Source organism: Mus caroli, unplaced genomic scaffold, assembly GCF_978045245.1.
Source record: "Mus caroli unplaced genomic scaffold, Mus_caroli_1 scaffold_4, whole genome shotgun sequence".
NCBI classification, from domain to species: domain Eukaryota; kingdom Metazoa; phylum Chordata; class Mammalia; order Rodentia; family Muridae; genus Mus; species Mus caroli.
Genome location: NW_028227259.1, coordinates 6,368,800 through 6,386,294, shown reverse-complemented (window position 1 = coordinate 6,386,294; position 17,495 = coordinate 6,368,800). Strand labels below are relative to the sequence as shown.

Sequence of the window (17,495 nt, the reverse complement as noted above, 5' to 3'; positions counted from 1 at the left end):
TTTCCCTCTGAAGTAGGAAAGTATTTTAGTGAAGCCTACAGTTAAGAGATTTTGAATTTTAAAAAGACTTTGGATTCTGAAAGATATTAGATATTTTAAAGGGATTGAAATTTTAATATATGCCTGAGATTCTCTCTTCCATCTCTTGTATTCTGTTGCTGATGCTCTCCAAAACTTAGGATACCCCGAAAGATGGCCTAGTCGGCCATCACTGGAAAGAGAGGCCCATTGGACTTGCAAACTTTATATGCCCCAATATAGGGGAATGCCAGGGCCAAAAGAATGGGAATGGGACGGTAGGTAAGTAGGGGGCGGTATGGGGGACTTTTGGGATAGCATTGGAAATGTAATTGAGGAAAATATGTAAAAAAAAAAAAAACTTAGGATACCCAAGATATAAGATACAATTTCCTAAACGCATGAAACTCAAGAAGAATGAAGACCAAAGTGTGGACACTGTGCCCCTTCTTAGAATTGGGAACAAAACATCCATGGAAGGAGTTACAGAGACAAAGTTTGGAGCTGTGACGAAAGGATGGACCATCTAGAGACTGCCATACCCGGGGATTTATCTCATATTCAGCTTCCAAATGCTGACACCATTGCATACACTAGCAAGATTTTATTGAAAGGACCCAGATATAGCTGTCTCTTGTGAGACTATGCCAGGGCCTAGCAAACACAGAAGTGGATGCTCACAGTCAGCTATTGGATGGATCACAGGGCCCCCAATGGAGGAGCTAGAGAAAGTACCCAAGGAGCTAAAGGGATCTGTAACCCTATAGGTGGAACAACATTATGAACTAACCAGTACCCTGGAGCTCTTGACTCTAGCTGCATATGTATCAAAAGATGGCCTAGTTGGCCATCACTGGAAAGAGAGGCCCATTGGACACACAAACTTTATATGCCCCAGTACAGGGGAACGCCAGGGCCAAAAAAGTGGGAATGGGTGGGTAGGGAAGTGGGGGGGAAGGTATGGGGGACTTTTGGGATAGCATTGGAAATGTAATTGAGGAAAATACGTAATAAAAAATATTAAAAATTAAAAAAAAAGAAATTTTAATATGTAAAGACTGTGGGACTTTTAAAGTTATTTAGATCTTGGGGATGAGTAAGAAAGCAAGCGTTAAATGTGTTTGTGTGTCAAGTTGACAAGAGGTCAATTGTGCTGGCTGGTTTTGTGTGTCAGCTTGACACAAGCTGGAGTTATCACAGAGAAAGGAGCCTCCCTTGAGAAAATGCCTCCATGAGATCCAGCTGTAAGGCATTTTCTCAGTTAGTGATCAAGGGTGGGAGGGCCCATTGTGGGTGGTGCCATCTTTGGGTTGGTAGTCCTCTGTTCTATAAGAAAGCAAGATGAACAAGCCATGGACAGCAAGCCAGTAAGTAACATCCTCTGTGGTCTCTGCATCAGCTCTTGCTTCCTGACTTGTTTGAGTTCCAGTCCTGATTTCCTTTGCTGATGAACAGTAATGTCGAAGTGTAAGCTGAATCAATCTTTTCCTTCTCAACTTGTTTCATGGACATGATATTTGTGCAGGAATAGAAACCGTGACTAAGACACATTCATACACACACATACATACATACATATGTGCATGGATACAACAAACATTGGATTCTTGTTTTTCTTATGATCTTAAATAAACTTACTGTGTTTGAGTATCAAAATGTTCTAGATTTCCATAGGTAATACTGCTTTTTAGTTTTAGTAAGTGGAGATTTTTAAGAGAAAAGTCTCACTCATATTTTTTATGGTACTTTAGATTCCTTATCTCATATTACTGTCTCCAGAGGCTGGGCAGTCACATTAAGCGTCCTTTACATGGAAAAGACAAAAAGAGAGCACACTGTGGTAACTGATGCCTGTGATCCCAGCACTTGGAAGGCTGACGCAAGTGGATGGTTTGAGTTTTAGGTTTCCTTGGAGTTACATAGTAAGTCCTAGGCCAGCCTGTATTAGAAACAAGTACCCTTCCAACCCCCTTAAAACACAAAAAGAGTATCTTGTCCTATGTCCCACTGGAGAAACTAGGAATTTTAAAAATCCTTTTTATTGAAAAATAAGTATTTTCATACAATATATTCTAATCACATTTTCCCACACTTACCTCTTCCCGGATCCTTCCCTCCCATTTAACTCTTGCTCTCTCTCTCTCTCTCTCTCTCTCTCTCTCTCTCTCTCTCTCTCTCTCTCTCTCTCTTAGAAAAGAGATCTCTCCTTTTGTTGTCTAATTGCTCTGGCTAGGACTTCAAGTACAATGTTGAATAGGTAGGGAGAGAGTGGGAAGCCTTGTCTAGTCCCTGATTTTAGTGGGATTGCTTCCAGCTTCTCACCATTTACTTTGATGTTGGCTACTGGATTGCTGTATATTGCTTTTGTCATGGTTAGGTATGGGCCTTGAATTCCTGATCTTTCCAAGACTTTTATCATGAATGGGTGTTGGATTTTGTTAAATGCTTTTTCAGCATCTAACGAGATGATCATGTGGTTTTTGTCTTTGAGTTTGTTTATATAATGGATTACATTGATGGATTTTCGTATATTGAACCATCCTTGCATCCCTGGGATGAAACCTACTTGGTAAGATGGATGATTGTTTTGATGTGTTCTTGAATTCGGTTAGCGAGAACTTTATTGAGGATTTTTGCATCAATATTCATAAGGGAAATTGGTCTGAAGTTCTCTATTTTTGTTGGGTCTTTTTGTGGTTTAGGTATCAGAGTAATTGTGGCTTCATAGAATGAGTTGGGTAGAGTACCTTCTGATTGTATTTTGTGGAATAGTTTGTGAAGAACTGGGACTAGTTCTTCTTTGAAGGTTTGATAGAACTCTGCACTAAACCCATCTGGTCCTGGGCTTTTCTTGGTTGGGAGACTATTAATGACTGCTTCTATTTCTTTAGGGGATATGGGACTGTTTAGATCATTAACCTGATCTTGATTTAACTTTGGTACCTGGTATCTGTCTAGAAACTTGTCCATTTCATCCAGGTTCTCCAGTTTTGTTGAGTATAGCCTTTGGTAGAAGGATCTGATGGTGTTTTGGATTTCTTCAGGGTCTGTTGTTATGTCTCCTTTTTCATTTCTGATTTTTTTAATTAGGATGCTTTCCCTGTGCCCTCTTGTGAGTCTGGCTAAGGGTTTATCTATCTTGTTGATTTTCTCAAAGAACCAGCTCCTCGATCGGTTGATTCTTTGAATTGTTCTTCTTGTTTCCACTTGGTTGATTTCACCCCTGAGTTTGATTATTTCTTGCCACCTACTCCTCTTGGGTGAATTTGCTTCCTTTCTTTCTAGATCTTTTAGGTGTGTTGTCAAGCTGCTAATGTGTGCTCTCTCTAGTTTCTTTTTGGAGGCACTCAGAGCTATGAGTTTTCCTCTTAGAAATGCTTTCAATGTGTCCCATAAGTTTGGGTGTGTTGTGGCTTCATTTTCATTAAACTCCAGAAAGTCCTTAATTTCTTTCTTTATTCCTTCCTTGACCAAGGTATCATTGAGAAGAGTGTGAACCAATGTGAAAAGGATTCATCTGAAATGAAGATGTTGTGAAATAAAAGGAAAAGCACAATATTGTAATAAAATATTAAAGGAGATAATTATTGCATATCTGAGAAAAGATAATGGCGTTGGGTATCTAGAGGAAAGTAAAAGGGATAAAAAATGGAAGGGTTGAAGGATATAGGTGGGATGGGGTAGACATAAAAACAGGACAGATTTATAAATGGTCAATAAGAGAGAAGGTAAACACCTAGAGGAGAGTCCGGATCCAGTCCTGTCTCCTGTAAAAGCCCCGCCAGAATACTGTAAAGCAATGAGAAACCATTAATCATATAATTTCAGGAAATGTTTTTCTTTTATATTTTCCCCAATGATTCTGGGGACTAAACTCACTGCTTTCTGCATGCTAGGTGTTTTAGGGTTTTATTGCTGTGAACAGACACCATGACCAAGGCAACTCTTATTAAGAACAACATTTAATTGGGGCTGGCTTACGGGTTCAGATGTTCAGTCCATTATCATCAAGGCAGCATCCAGGCAGGCATGGTTCAGGAGGAGCTGAGAGTTCTACATCTTCATCTGAAGGCTGCTAGCAGAATACTAACTTCCAGGCAGCAAGGATGAGGGTCTTATAGCCCACACCCTCAAGGCCACACCTACTCCAACAGGGCCACACCTTCTAATAGTGCCAATCCCTGGGCCAAGTCTATGCAAACCATCACACTAGGCAAATGCTCTATCATTGGTCAATACATCCTCAGCCTGGGAAAAATCTTCATAATTTCATAATATGAATTTCTAGATTGAACGAGCCCATTGAATGCACAGGACAATATGCCAAGTCTATGCAAACCATCACACTAGGCAAATGCTCTATCGGTCTATACATCCTCAGCCTGGGAAAAATCTTCATAATTTCATAATATGAATTTCTAGATTGAATAAGCCCATTGAATGCACACGACAATAAATGAGGAAAAAAGATCTACACAAAGATACACAGTTGTTAAATGCTAGAAGAGCAATGAGAAAAGAAAAGATTAGAACAAACTCAAGGGAGAAAAAAAATCTCAGGTTACAACACTGAAGATCAGAATAGATCAGAGTTACAATAGCAGTACTAGTGATGTTGAACATTCTGCAGCTTACTGAACTAAAAATCTAAGTCATCAAGCAACAATGAGTTCCCAAAGCCAGATGCTGTGCCACGTACTTCCCAGCACTTGAGAAACTAAGTCAGGAGAGTGAGTGGTTTCAGGGCCAGTCCGGGCTGCAACACCTTGTCACAACATCCCTGCAAATATGAGTTCTCAGAAAGTATAGCAGTGAAGCACACAGGAAATTAATCTGATTAAATATGATTTCGGGAAGGCACCGGGAACTGAACCAGAGAGAGGAGAGGGGGAGTTTTTGGTGGAGACAGCCCCAGCAAGATTGTGAGGACTGTGATGAAGAGAAAGTTCATGATGACAGCTGGCCCGCAGCTAACAGCAAGCCCAGAGTGCAGTGAGTCCGATGCTGGCAGTAGTATGCATAGTAACTAAAAATGGGTTTGGTGAATCACCAGTATTTGCTCGTACTGAGTGCTCACTGTTTTACACAGAAGTTGGAGGTCATTTGGTGATGTGTGGTTCAATGTATGTCATTAAACACAAAAGTTATGGAAAGAAAAATTCATCTTGTCTTTGGGTTTAGTGATCCGGAGAATGACCTCTGAAGTCAGGCCATTCGGTCCAATCCTGTCTGCATGTCTCGCCCTGCATGCCTCCACTGAGACGCTTGCTCTCTCTGCTTCGCTGTCTCACCTGTGTGGAAACACAGCATCCCCTTAACAAGAGGCCTGTGTGTATTACATGAGTGAATGAACATAAAGCTGTGAGACAGTGTTTAAACAGTAATAATAGTAGGAGGGGAAGCGTAAAGTAAGCATCCTTTAAAAATAAATGGAAGCATTTAGCAGAAACTTTATGCTAACAAAACCAAAAATATATATGATATGTATAATATATAGTATGACCTATAATAGTGACCATTTAAATGTGAAATTTATAGCTGATTGGTATAATTTCTTTTGTTACTTTTCTCCTTTGTGCTTTTTGTATTTTGTTGTTTTGTGATAGGGTTAACTCAGGCTGGCTCTGGAACTGACTATGTGGCTCAGGGTAGCCTGGAGCTCAGAAAAATCTTTCTACCTTAACTTTAGGGGTGCTGGGCTTCCGGTGTATGCTACTGCATCTGAAACATCTATTTATATAATTCTAGCTTTTGATACTAGGAACCTTTTCCTTTTTAGTATGAGTTTTAAAATTTATTGTATTATTTTCTGTATATGAGTGTTTTGCCTGCATTCCTGATGCCAAGAAGGCAGAAGAGGATGTTGAACTCCCTGGAACTGGATTCACTAGTGGTTGTGAGTGGCCATGTAGGTGCTGGGAACTGAATTCAGGTCTGCTGAATGAGCAGCAAGTGCTCTTAGCTATTGAGACATCTCTCCAGCCCTAGTATGAATTTTTATTAAGGTGTTCCTTAATTGTTATTTTCTGCCAAATGGATGGAAAATAATTTACCAAATAACGTTGGAATTACGGTACTGTGAACTTAAAATTCTGATTTTCTTATTATAACTGTAATATGAGTTTATTATGAAACATTCGGAAACTCTGCAGACATAGAACAAATGAAATTTATAAATCAGTGATTTTACTACCCAGGGAAAACGCCTGCTAGCATTTCATTGTTTGCTTCTGTTTTTCCTCACGTATACATATATTTTCTCTCTTTTGCAACATGTGGTACTTTCTTTAAGAAGACGTTACAAGTATTTGTTATTAAAAGACAGTGTTTCCTACAGCCAACTGGCCTCAGACTTACAGATGGCCTTGACCTCCTGTCCCTCCTGCTTTTCAGGTGATAGAATAATGGTGGTTCACTGCCAGGTGTGGTTAAACATCCTTTATTGGCTTATATGGAACAATAGTGCCAGAAGTATAATTGTAAGTTTTGTCGTGATTGCTATTTTGAGAGAGCATCTTGGTCCATAGCGTAGGCTGGCCTGTTCTTAATACAGTCAAGTCTGACTTCACAATCACCATAGTTGTGCTTTAGATGCCTGAGGCCACTGTTCTTGGGGGATTGTAAGTTTTGTATCTTATTTAATTTCCTGTCTGCCTTTTCCAGACTTTGTCTGTGATATTATATTGTCAGTCTTTATAGCTAAGCATTTATACACATTTGCAATAATTTCTTTAGGTAAAATTCATAGAAGCCAAGCTATTTATTGTTGAACTGCTCTCTGAATGTTTTGTGCAGCTACACCCGCAGTATTTATAGATGTTGCAGTTCCTTAATAGTTTTGTCAACATTTTGTTTTCTAATAATAATTATTTATAAAAGTCATACAAATATTGTTTATCTATTTTTTATTAGACTATTGGGTGTAAAATATAAGTTTAAATTTTTTATACTAAAATTTGAAAGATCATTTTCTCTATAGAAGGAAATAATGAACTATCATTAACATTGTATAATGATGCCAATTATGTGTATTCTCAGTGACTGTTATATTCTTCATAAAGATAATGATACCATTGACAAATGGACAGAATAGACCTTAAGTGTTGTAATAAACCAAGTATGGTATCATGACCACTCAAGGCAATGCAATGGACACACTTTGGAAGGACTTTAGGACATATTTTGAAAATGGAATTGACAGACATCTCTGACCATTAGATATGAGGAAGTAAGAGGAATTGAAGAGCCAGTGGCCATTCCATAGTTCTTAACAAGAGGAGTTTGATAAGTTATTTATGGAGATGGAATGGATGTAAGAAAATCGTATTTGTTACACAAGATTGGTTCAGGGTTCAGGTTTGGATATGTTTAAGTGTGGTACACATACATATGTTAAACTAGTGGAAACATTGATTCTGTTGTTCAGAGGAGAATTTTAACTAGAGTTTTAAGTATGGACATTTTCATAAAAACAAAAAGAGAAACTTTTAGATGAAATTATCAAGGAAATGAAAAAAAAAATAGTAGAAGCAAGGACTCAGCCCTAGTGGCTAGCTGTGTGAAGGACTGAGCCCTAGTGTGAGGCTGTGTGAAGGAATGAGCCCTGGTGTGTAGCTGTGTGAAGTACTGAGCCCTGGTGTGTAGCTGTGTGAAGGACTGAGCCCTGGTGTGTAGCTGTGTGAAGGACTCAACCCTAGTGTGTAGCTGTGTAATCAAGTATTTAGAGTTTAGAAGCCAGCAAAGGAGGTTGGGAAGCAGGAAGAAGAGAAAAACAAGCAACTGTGGATGGTAGGAATTTAAGCAGAAGGGTGCTCAGCAGTGGCAGGTGCTCCTTATGGGTCAGATAAGATGAGCACATTGATCATGGATCATAAGGCATTTGTAGATGATTAGTGAGTTTGATAAGAGCAGGCTTTGAAAGGAAAAATCATACAAATGAATGGTTTTTTTCTAAATAAGAGACATAAAAATTTATACAGTGATAGGAAAGATCTAACAATTTTTTCAAATCCCAGGAGAGGGAAGGATTTCTGGTGCTTTCTGAGTAGACAAGAATGGATGAATTGGGTATATGAGCAAGAGAGGTGCAATGGATTAGCTTTAGATAACTAGAGAGCTAATCATTAACAGTAGGGAAGGCTGAGCATAGGACGTATGGGGATGCAGTGATGGGGGTCTATGCAACTTATACATCTGTATTTGTTTTCCCTTCATGATACAACAAGCAAGAAATAATCTTTGAAAATGGATGGGGGAAGGTAGATGTTGAAGGTTTGAGGAGAGAAATGAAGACATGGGATATGCTGGGACACCGGTGGGTGTTGTACAGACTGCTGTAGGATGTGAGTGCCAGGCAGTTTTTACGGCTTGCTTATAGTTATTATATGTGAAGAAACACCTTGAGCTGCTATTAGTTTCATTTAGCTGTACTGGTAGGCCTCGAATAGACCCAGGACTTGTTTTCATCAGTATTGGTTCAGTCTGGGGAATGTCATATGTCAAGTGATGGGTTTGCAAGGTAGTGAATGCTGAGACTGACTCTCACTTGAACAAAAGCATGAGGAATGATAGAATGGTAGTAAACCCAATGGCTTAGAAGTTCTATTGCACTCAAAGTTTTGAAATGGTGTGTTAAGAAAGCTGGAATAGGTGCTGGAAAGATGGCTCAGTGGTTAAGAGCACTTGTTACCTTTCAAAGGACCTGGGTTTGGTTTCTACAATCCTCATGTTGGCTTACATCTATTTGTAACTTCAGTTCTAGGAAATTGTCCACCCTCTTTTGGACTTCTTGGGCACTAGGCATTCACATAGTGTACACACACACACACACACACACACACACACACACACTCACTCACAGACATGCATAAAAGTTTAAAGCATGAAATGAAAATAAAGCTCAAATAAATGAACATGGTAAAAAAGAAGTAGAGAGTATTAAAGCAGATAATACTATAACTGGAAGGTTAAAGATATTACTATGGCTACTAGGGAATGATATCCAATCTCACTGGATGAGATTAAGTTGTTAATTTGAATGGTGACTTAAGTAGATACCAAAAATCTCCAGAACGTAAAATAGGAGTGATGTTGGACAGTGTAATCCTGAACCAAAACTGAAACTTTGAGAAAGTGAGGGGAAGTGACTGGAAACCAGAGACTACAGGATGTGTGACAGTATAGTCTGATGCATAGCATAAAAAAAAGAGGTAAGTTTTAGTGGAATGAGGAAAAATTGCTCAACTGAAAATGAGAAACAGACATATTCTCCCTCTACCACCAGACCCCCATTAGCAAAGTTATACAGCTCCTACTCAAGAAACTCTGCAGTGCTGCTTCTGAGAACAAGATGATGAAGAAAAGAACAAAAACAAAAGTTGCAGCTAAGGGATGGATTCTGTGGATAGCCATGTGTGAATTCCAGAAGGCATCATGACTGTGAAGCAGCTGAGTTGTGGGAGGAGACAAAGCCAGATAGAGATTAGAGAGTTGGCGATGGGAGCTTCCTAAGGTAACTGGCATAAACTGATATAAAGGGCCTGGTTAGATTAGCCTTTGGGATTCTAAAGGAGACGGAGAAGATGAAGCTGCAAGTGATGGTGGTGCTCTCTTGCCATGGATCTTGCCAGGTTTGGAGTCCATACCTGACATTTACTTATGAGGTCATGTAAGATTGGGAAGGTGAAGGGAAGCTGTGGGTGCAGTTTTACTTTGAATGCATGGCTCTTCTTCATTTCTGATGATGAGGTAAAGAGATTTGCCTTACTATCAGAGTGTTATAAAAGATAGTAATTATCAGCAAATGTAGTTAATTTGAACCATTCTTAGTTCAGTCTTTTTCTTTATTTTTAAGACCTCACTGTGTATTGTGCTGGCCTTGAACTCATGATCTTCCTGTCTCTGCTTTCTAAGTACTAAGATTACTGGCATATCCTACCACATCTGGCTCATTTTAATACCCAAATCTCTTCCTTCTAGAATATGCATTGGGAAGTTTGAACTCATGAACTTCCTGCCACTCTTTACAAGTTCTAAGATTATTGGCATACCCTACCATATCTGGCTCATTTTTATAACCAAATGTCTTACTTCTAGAACATGAATGGGAAAGCTAGGTAAATCTTGACATAGGTTTGGCATTTTCTTCTTAAAGCTAGTCCTACTCCTGACTGAGAAGGAGTGAATCTCTGACCTCTGTGCCTGCTCTTGGGACTCTTTTCCTCCTGTTGTGTTGTTGTATCCAACTTCCATGTGATATCTTGCTTTGTTACGTTTTGTCATATTTGTCTGTTATCTCATAAAAGCCTATTCTTTTCTAGTGAGAGGCAGAAATGGAATGCATCTCTAATGGAGAGAATGGAGGGAAGAACTAGGAGGAGGAGAGAAAAGGGAAACTATGAGCTATGAGAAGGACTTATTATATGAGAAAAGGACTTGTTTTCAATAAAAGATGAAGAAGCGGTAAAAGGATTAGTGGGATAGGAAGGGTTAAATTCAGATGGGGAGGAGAGCAAGGTAGAGAAGGGAATATAGAGAGGGTTAAATAATACTAAAGACATTTCAAAAAATCATATGTAGAAACTTCTAAATAAATATACATATATGTATATATATTTCACACGATATCCATTTACTAATAGCATAATAGTATATTTGGAATAACTATTCTGCATACATGTGTGTGTGTATATATATATATATATACACACATATATATACATACACATATTATATATATATATGTATATATATATATATATACATACATATACACATATACACACACACATACACACACACACACATACACAAACACACAGACACACACACACACACATATATATATGTAAAGTTATCCTAGAACCAGGTAGCAGTGCTGCTACTAGACACCAGAGAGTATATAGTACTGAGAATGGGTTGCTTCTTTTGATGAAGTTGTTAGCTTGTGAGGGCCCATAGACCCCCCAAGATCTGTACAGGCCATTGCCAAAGTACTAGACTACCCTCCAGATACTCTGCATCTGATATAGAAGCAAAAAAACAAAAAACAACAAAGAAACAAACAATAAACCAAAACCAAACCAAACCAAACCAAACCATCATCAACAACAACAAAACCCCAAACGACAACAAAAAAAGGTCTAGGGTATTAATAGTGTATTTGGTTACCCTCTAGAACTTAACAGTACGGCTCTGTTACTGAAGACATTGCATACTTGAATCATAAGAACTTGGAGGAATCAACCTATTATAGACGTACAAGTTTCAGCCCTCCTGGCTAGCTTTGATAGTGCTAGAAGGTCCTTAGCAAGCTACCAAAAGAGAAAAATAATCACCAATTTTACCCATCTATGAAACCTGTGACCTAAACCATTGATGGGACTGCCATGCCCACTGGTGCAACAGTGAAAGGAATACCATAGGAGCACCCAAGCACCTTATGCATGAAGTTAATCCATGATCCACGAGATGAAACCTATACCTGACACCATTACCAGGCCAAGGCCCTGTGGCTAGACTGGCCATGGACCCTAAGGAAGAAGCTACTACTATTGTGTTATTAAATAGACACACTATTAAACTGGCTCCTAACTGCTTATTATATGAGTAGAACAATGCATCTCTCAGTTCTCGGGTAATCTCTTATTTACAGTAGATGAGACAGAGACCCACAACTGGCCAGGATGTAGAAAATAGGAGACTTCAGAATGCTGCGCCCTGAGTAACACATCTATGCTGGACCATTCTCTCCAAGGCATAGGGATCATTGAAGAAGAGGGAATATAAAGATCATAAGAGCCAGCTGTGGTGGATGACGCTAAGTAAATCGTGTCTTCTTGACACAGAGGGCAAAGCCACACAGAAGTTGTCAACAGCACTCACACACAAGTCTTTTTTGGGTCCAAAAAAACCCAAATCCCAGCATGGAGTGTGGAGATGGAGATAAAATTTCATTCCTGGATGCAGAGCTGTTAACCATTGTTAGTTGTTGGGAGAAGAAAAAGTTAAGTTTTCTCTAAGGGTGTGTTGACTAGTAGTAGACCATATATGCAAGAATATCTGGGCTGCACAAATTGGTCTTCATGGGTTAAAAAAAGAGAAAAGAAAATGACACAAAGGTAGTTGGGGAAGAGTATGGATCTGGGAAGAGTTGATGGAGAAAGGGTGAGTATAATCAAAATACATTTTATTAAGTTCTCAATGAACTAATAAAAAAACTAAAAACAAAAAATGGGACTGGGGCAATGCCTTAGTTGGTAAAGTGCTTGCTGAATTAGCATGGTGGCCTGAGTTTGAATCCCAAAGCCCATGTTGAAAATAGTTAAGTGTCCTTAGAAGAATCAAGTTAGTCCTAGATTTGGCAGTGTTGGAGAGGCTCGTGTCTCCCTTGGTTGAATGTCATACATGCCACCCAGTGCTCCTTTTCATTGCTTTTCTGTTGTGTGTTCCCTGGTATCCTTGATTGTCAAAGTGGCAATGAGCTACAACAATCAGAACATGCAACAGAGCATTATATGCTAATAGAGTTACCAGGATATTTGTAAGCTGATAGTTCAATTATACTTTCATGTTTGGTGATGTTTTATGGTATGTAAATCTAGGAGGTTCTGATTTTGTAAATGTGAATGTGACTAGGCTTTCCCCTTACAGTCCTGTGACCCTACTGCAAAGCTAGACTTAGAAATCTTGTCTTTATTAGAAAAAAAGGAGTCTATAAATAAGATCTAACATTAATGATAGTGCACATCTCAATGTTTGCTAAGCATATTTATTCCTTATGTATACACTGAAAGCTCACTGATAATTTTCATCAGATTTTGACTTAGTAGAGCGTAATCATCTCAGTTATTGTCCCATTATTGTGAAGAGACACCACAACTAAGACATCGCATGAAAGATAGTGTTTAGTTGGAGACATGCCTACAGTTTCAGAGGATTAGTCCATGAGTACTGTGCTGGGGGACATGGCCTTCTTACAGGCAGGCATGGCATTGGAGCAGTAGCTGAGAGCTCACATCTGATTTGCAAGTTGGAAGTAGAAAGAGAGAGAAGGAGGGCGGGAAAGAAGTAAGGAGGAAGAAAGAGGGAGAGGGAGAGACAGAGACAGGCACTGACAGAACCGGTGTGGGTTTCTGAAACTATAAATCCTATCCCTGGTGACAAAGCTCCTCCAACAAGTCCACACTTTCTAATCTCTCCTAAATAGTTCTATCAACTGAGGACCAAACATTTGAATGAGTCTACCTACTCAACTTACCACAGTAACTAAAGTAGACTCACCTTTTAGCACAGTGTTACCCAGAAATTCCCTTGCAATTGCACAAATGAGAGAGCTTTTCATATTTACAGATTGGTAAGTAATAAAATGAAACTCACATCCAAAATTGTCACACATAAGCTTTTATAGTTTCAATTTCATGTCGCGTAAACAAAACAGGATTTTTAAACACTGGTTATTATGAACTGAGGAAATAGATACCAACTTTGCCATAAGACTGAGTTGTAGAATGGGTAATTAACTCTTGGTGCTACAAAGGCCCAGGGACTGCCTCTTGCTTTTGTCTAGTAGGATTCTCAGCTAGATAGTTATCTCCCAGGAAATGTCTAGTTGATTATTCTTGCTTAAAAGGAGCAAGAAAAAGAAATACACAAGAGAGAAGGTGATTTGATAAGGATTGGCAGAAGATGCACAGAATAAAAAGTAAGGTCAAAGTACTTTAAAACGTTCTCAGCTTAGTATTTAAGCAAATTAAAATTAGGTTCTTAAAGTTTCCATAAGTTGTTCCAATAACCTTTTTATAGCTAAACATCTAATGATGTTTTTGATCTTCATTGTGACCCCTATACTATATGGCTTATAGTCATCTTGGAAATTTTGTTGTTCTTTTATATTCATATTATCCCAAGTAATTTTTTCTCAAGTATTTGGCAGTTACTCTAAATAAAATATATTGATTATTTGTAATATAGCAGTTACTAAGTGTGAGTTACTCAAATGCATGAGCAGCCTATGCCTTGGAGTTTATTACTTTGCATGGTTCTGTGCATTGACCATGCAGATGGACTTCATGTGGTGCCAGCCCGGACACTACCGTTTCTAGAATCCAAAATGACCTCAGCTGTGTGCTTAGAAAGCAGTGCCAGTGGGAATGCAGGTGGTGCTGTTGGTGAGGAATTGACTCTTTGTCTTGTGCATGGTTTTGGTTGTTGCTTGGGTTTCCTGACGTCATAGTGGTATGACTGAAAAACGAGATTTCCAAGTGAGTTTCCATAATAGAAGCTGTGCAGCACAGATGATGCAGGGGATCCCTTTTTCCAACTGAGCTAAGAGCCAGCTCAGCTATGGGAGGAGAGGACCTCACCCGCAGCTAGAGAGGAGTGGAAAGAAAAGAGGCCTCTTTAATCAATAGCATCTATTGGACACAACAGACTTCTAGTTTCAACCTATATAGGAGGGACTCAATTTTTCATTCCATTATAGCATCGGAATAAAGTTCAAGGGTCATGTTCTCAACCTTTGGCTCAAGTCTCGGTGTCATGAAGGCTTCTAAGGTAACTTAGGTATGAACATTGAACCTAAAGTAAGTTATTCCTTCCATATAATCCCAAGACGAAGGTTGATAAGGACAAGATGAATGCAAAAGCCAATCCTGTTCAAATAGTGCAAAGAGGACAAACCCAAAAGCCACTAAGACTGAGAGGACTGTCACCTGGTCCCCCTGTTCTGGCAAAAAAAAATGTATTTTATTTGAGTCTTGATATTTATTTATTGTTTGTTTGTTTGTTTTGGAGAATGAGTCTTACTATATAACCCAAGTTGGCCTTGAACTCTGTCCTCTTGCCTCAGCCTCCCAAGGCTGCAATTAGGAATATGCACCACTGTGCTTAACTGGGAATGATTGGTTAAGGTTTTGTCTCTTTTTTGGGAATGGTTTTTGTGGTTTTTAGCTTTATTCTCTGATCATCATTTTTTAATGTATGAAGTGGCCTAGATTTTAGCTTACATATTTTACGACTTTTTGTTGATTCTTTGTGAGTTCCACGTCATGCACCCCAGCCCTGTACATCTCCCCATTCTCTTGTATCTACCCTTCGCTCTCGCAAACTACCCCACGAACAAAATACACACACACACACACACACACACACACACACACAGAGGAGCAAACAAACAAACAAAAAACCCAATGCATAGAAAAACATCTATTCGCTCAAGCTGTAGTATGCCACAGTATATCCCTCTGTCCACACATCTTCGCTTACAAATGTTCTTTGCAATGAGTCTGGTTCAAGACCTCTGGCTTCTGCGACACCATCAATATTGGATCTTCATTAGGATTCCTCCCAGTTATCCTGTTGTTAGGCTCTGGCATGGAGATCCTGTAGCCTTTGAACAGCAAGACTGTTTTTTGTTTTTTTGTTTTTGTTTTTGTTTTTCCTTCACAAATTCCAACCATTCACAGATAATACAGATTTTGAGGTGGCCCATCTCAGAGGGCTGGGTGGTAGCTGAGCTGGTTAGCCCATTGTTTTCCCTTATCTGCACCACCAGGGAGAGTTCTCCAGCACTGCTCTGGCCAGGACACTCATTGTTGCCATCAGTAGGAGGCAGGGTCAGCCCTTGGGGCTGGCTCAGCCACATCCACCCCTTCAGAGCCAGGTAGCTGCACTGTGCTTTCCAGTCAAGGCAAGGGCACATTCTCCCAAATGCTTCAGCCTACAAGGCACTGGGCCAACTCTTGTTTTAACACCCTTGGGGCTGGCTCACCCATGCCTTTGTCAGCTCCATTGTGTTGTCCAGGTGAAGTGCAGGGCCTGCTCTTTTGAGTACTTCAGCCAGTGAGGGGGCAGGGCTAGCTCTCCCATCCTCTTGCCCAGCTCTCCCAACTGCTACAGGTGGAGGGGATGCTCACACCTATGCCACCTCAGGGCAGAAGTGTGATGATGTGCATGGAACCCGCTCACTTGTGCCCACCACCAGAGTCAGCTCTGCCATACTGTCCAGGTGAGGGGCAGGGTTTACTCTCTGAGTGCCACAGCTGTTTGTTGTTGGGGAGGTCTAGCTCTCCTAGGCTCCTGACCCTCTGGGTAGCTTTCCTAATTTTGGGAGTCAGCTCTCTCACACCCCTGTCCAGGGCCAACCCCACTGTGCTGCCTGGTCATTGTTCTCTACTAGCACTGTGTGGCATAGTAAAATACAAGTCTCTGTCTATCTTCCTTTTCCTGTGCCACTTGGGATTTGATTGAATTTTTATGTGTCCTAGGCATGAAATAGATTTGGCCACCAAGCCAGGCATCAAGCTAGGATAAACATAGGACTGCCATCTGCTCTGCCCCTGGCTGATAGAAGAACAACATGACCAACACGGTGTCTCTTTGCCCATTGCCAGGGGCATTGACAGCTTATGTATATCTTTCTAGGCCCAGTTTCTGACTATAAAGTGTTTTAAATGACTGGTTATGATTCAAGCTAGTATTCTAGTAATACTATTTTTAATTTGGTGACCTTCATGTGTATCTTATTTGAATTTACCCTATTAATCAAAACTTATGTAAACATCTTTTTGAGATAGCTCCCTGCAGCTTAGGCTCTGTGAGACATGCCTTCAAGATTCTTAATAACAGTTTTATGATCCTATCTATGATTCATACTTACATGATTCTTTTAGGGCTGGGGAATGGAATGGGTCAGCCCTTGTTTTGAAGGCATGAAGACCTAGGTTTGATCTCTCTCACTGAGTGGAGAATCCCTAAAAACTTTCCTGTTTAGGGGAGTAATTGGGTTCCTTGTGAGTCTTAGAAAGGCTTTTCTCTTGATATATGGTCTTGAAGAAGCAGCCTAAAGTCTTTCTGAGGTTTTAGCACCCAATCTTCTTATCCTTGACTTAATCTTAGCCCCAAGGACACATTGTAGGGATGGTGCCTTAGGCTTGGTAGTTGCCTTGAGGCTGTTTCTTGGAAAATGATGGCCAAGCCAGTTAGTTCATTTGTTTCTTGGGCAACTCCAGTGAGCATATTGGAAGCAGTGTGTCCTTAGCACAGCGCTTCAAAGTGTAAGAATCTCAGTCCATTCCTGGGTGGTTTGGTTAATGTGATACTTGGGCAAGGTAGTGTCTGCTGGTTTTTGTTATCACAAAGCTATTGCCAGGACATATTTTGAATATACAGTTAATTGTTCCTTAGGAGAGTCATATGTTTGGAATCTAGTGAACACTGTCTACTAACAAGACTGTATGTAGACTGGAAACATGAGATCACTTGGGAGTCACCACCACTCTTTTGAAGATTGAAGGGAGAGAAATCTGGAAAGATCTTCTCAGAGTAAAGTTAATAAAAACATAAAGGACTCCTGAGCATCGTGTGTTATGCTGAGGGACGGTAGGTAACTGTACTCATAATACAACCTAGGAACACTCTGATACTGTGTTGGGGAGCAAGGCTCTGGCCTGTGGAGAAGGTAAGTGTAATTGTTGAAG

At 39.9% G+C, this 17,495-nt stretch overlaps 1 protein-coding gene and 1 non-coding gene across 15 annotated transcripts in view; one reads left to right on the top strand and one right to left on the bottom strand.

Annotated features, from left to right (window-relative positions):
• The window catches only part of LOC147004899 (protein DBF4 homolog A-like), a 390,457-nt gene that overhangs the window by 266,138 nt on the left and 106,824 nt on the right, over positions 1–17,495 (top strand). The gene's annotated exons all lie outside the window — the stretch shown is intronic.
• LOC147004901 (small nucleolar RNA SNORA48) lies at positions 16,271–16,414 on the bottom strand. Its single transcript, XR_015047054.1, has one exon. It is a non-coding gene; the product is annotated as a small nucleolar RNA SNORA48 (small nucleolar RNA).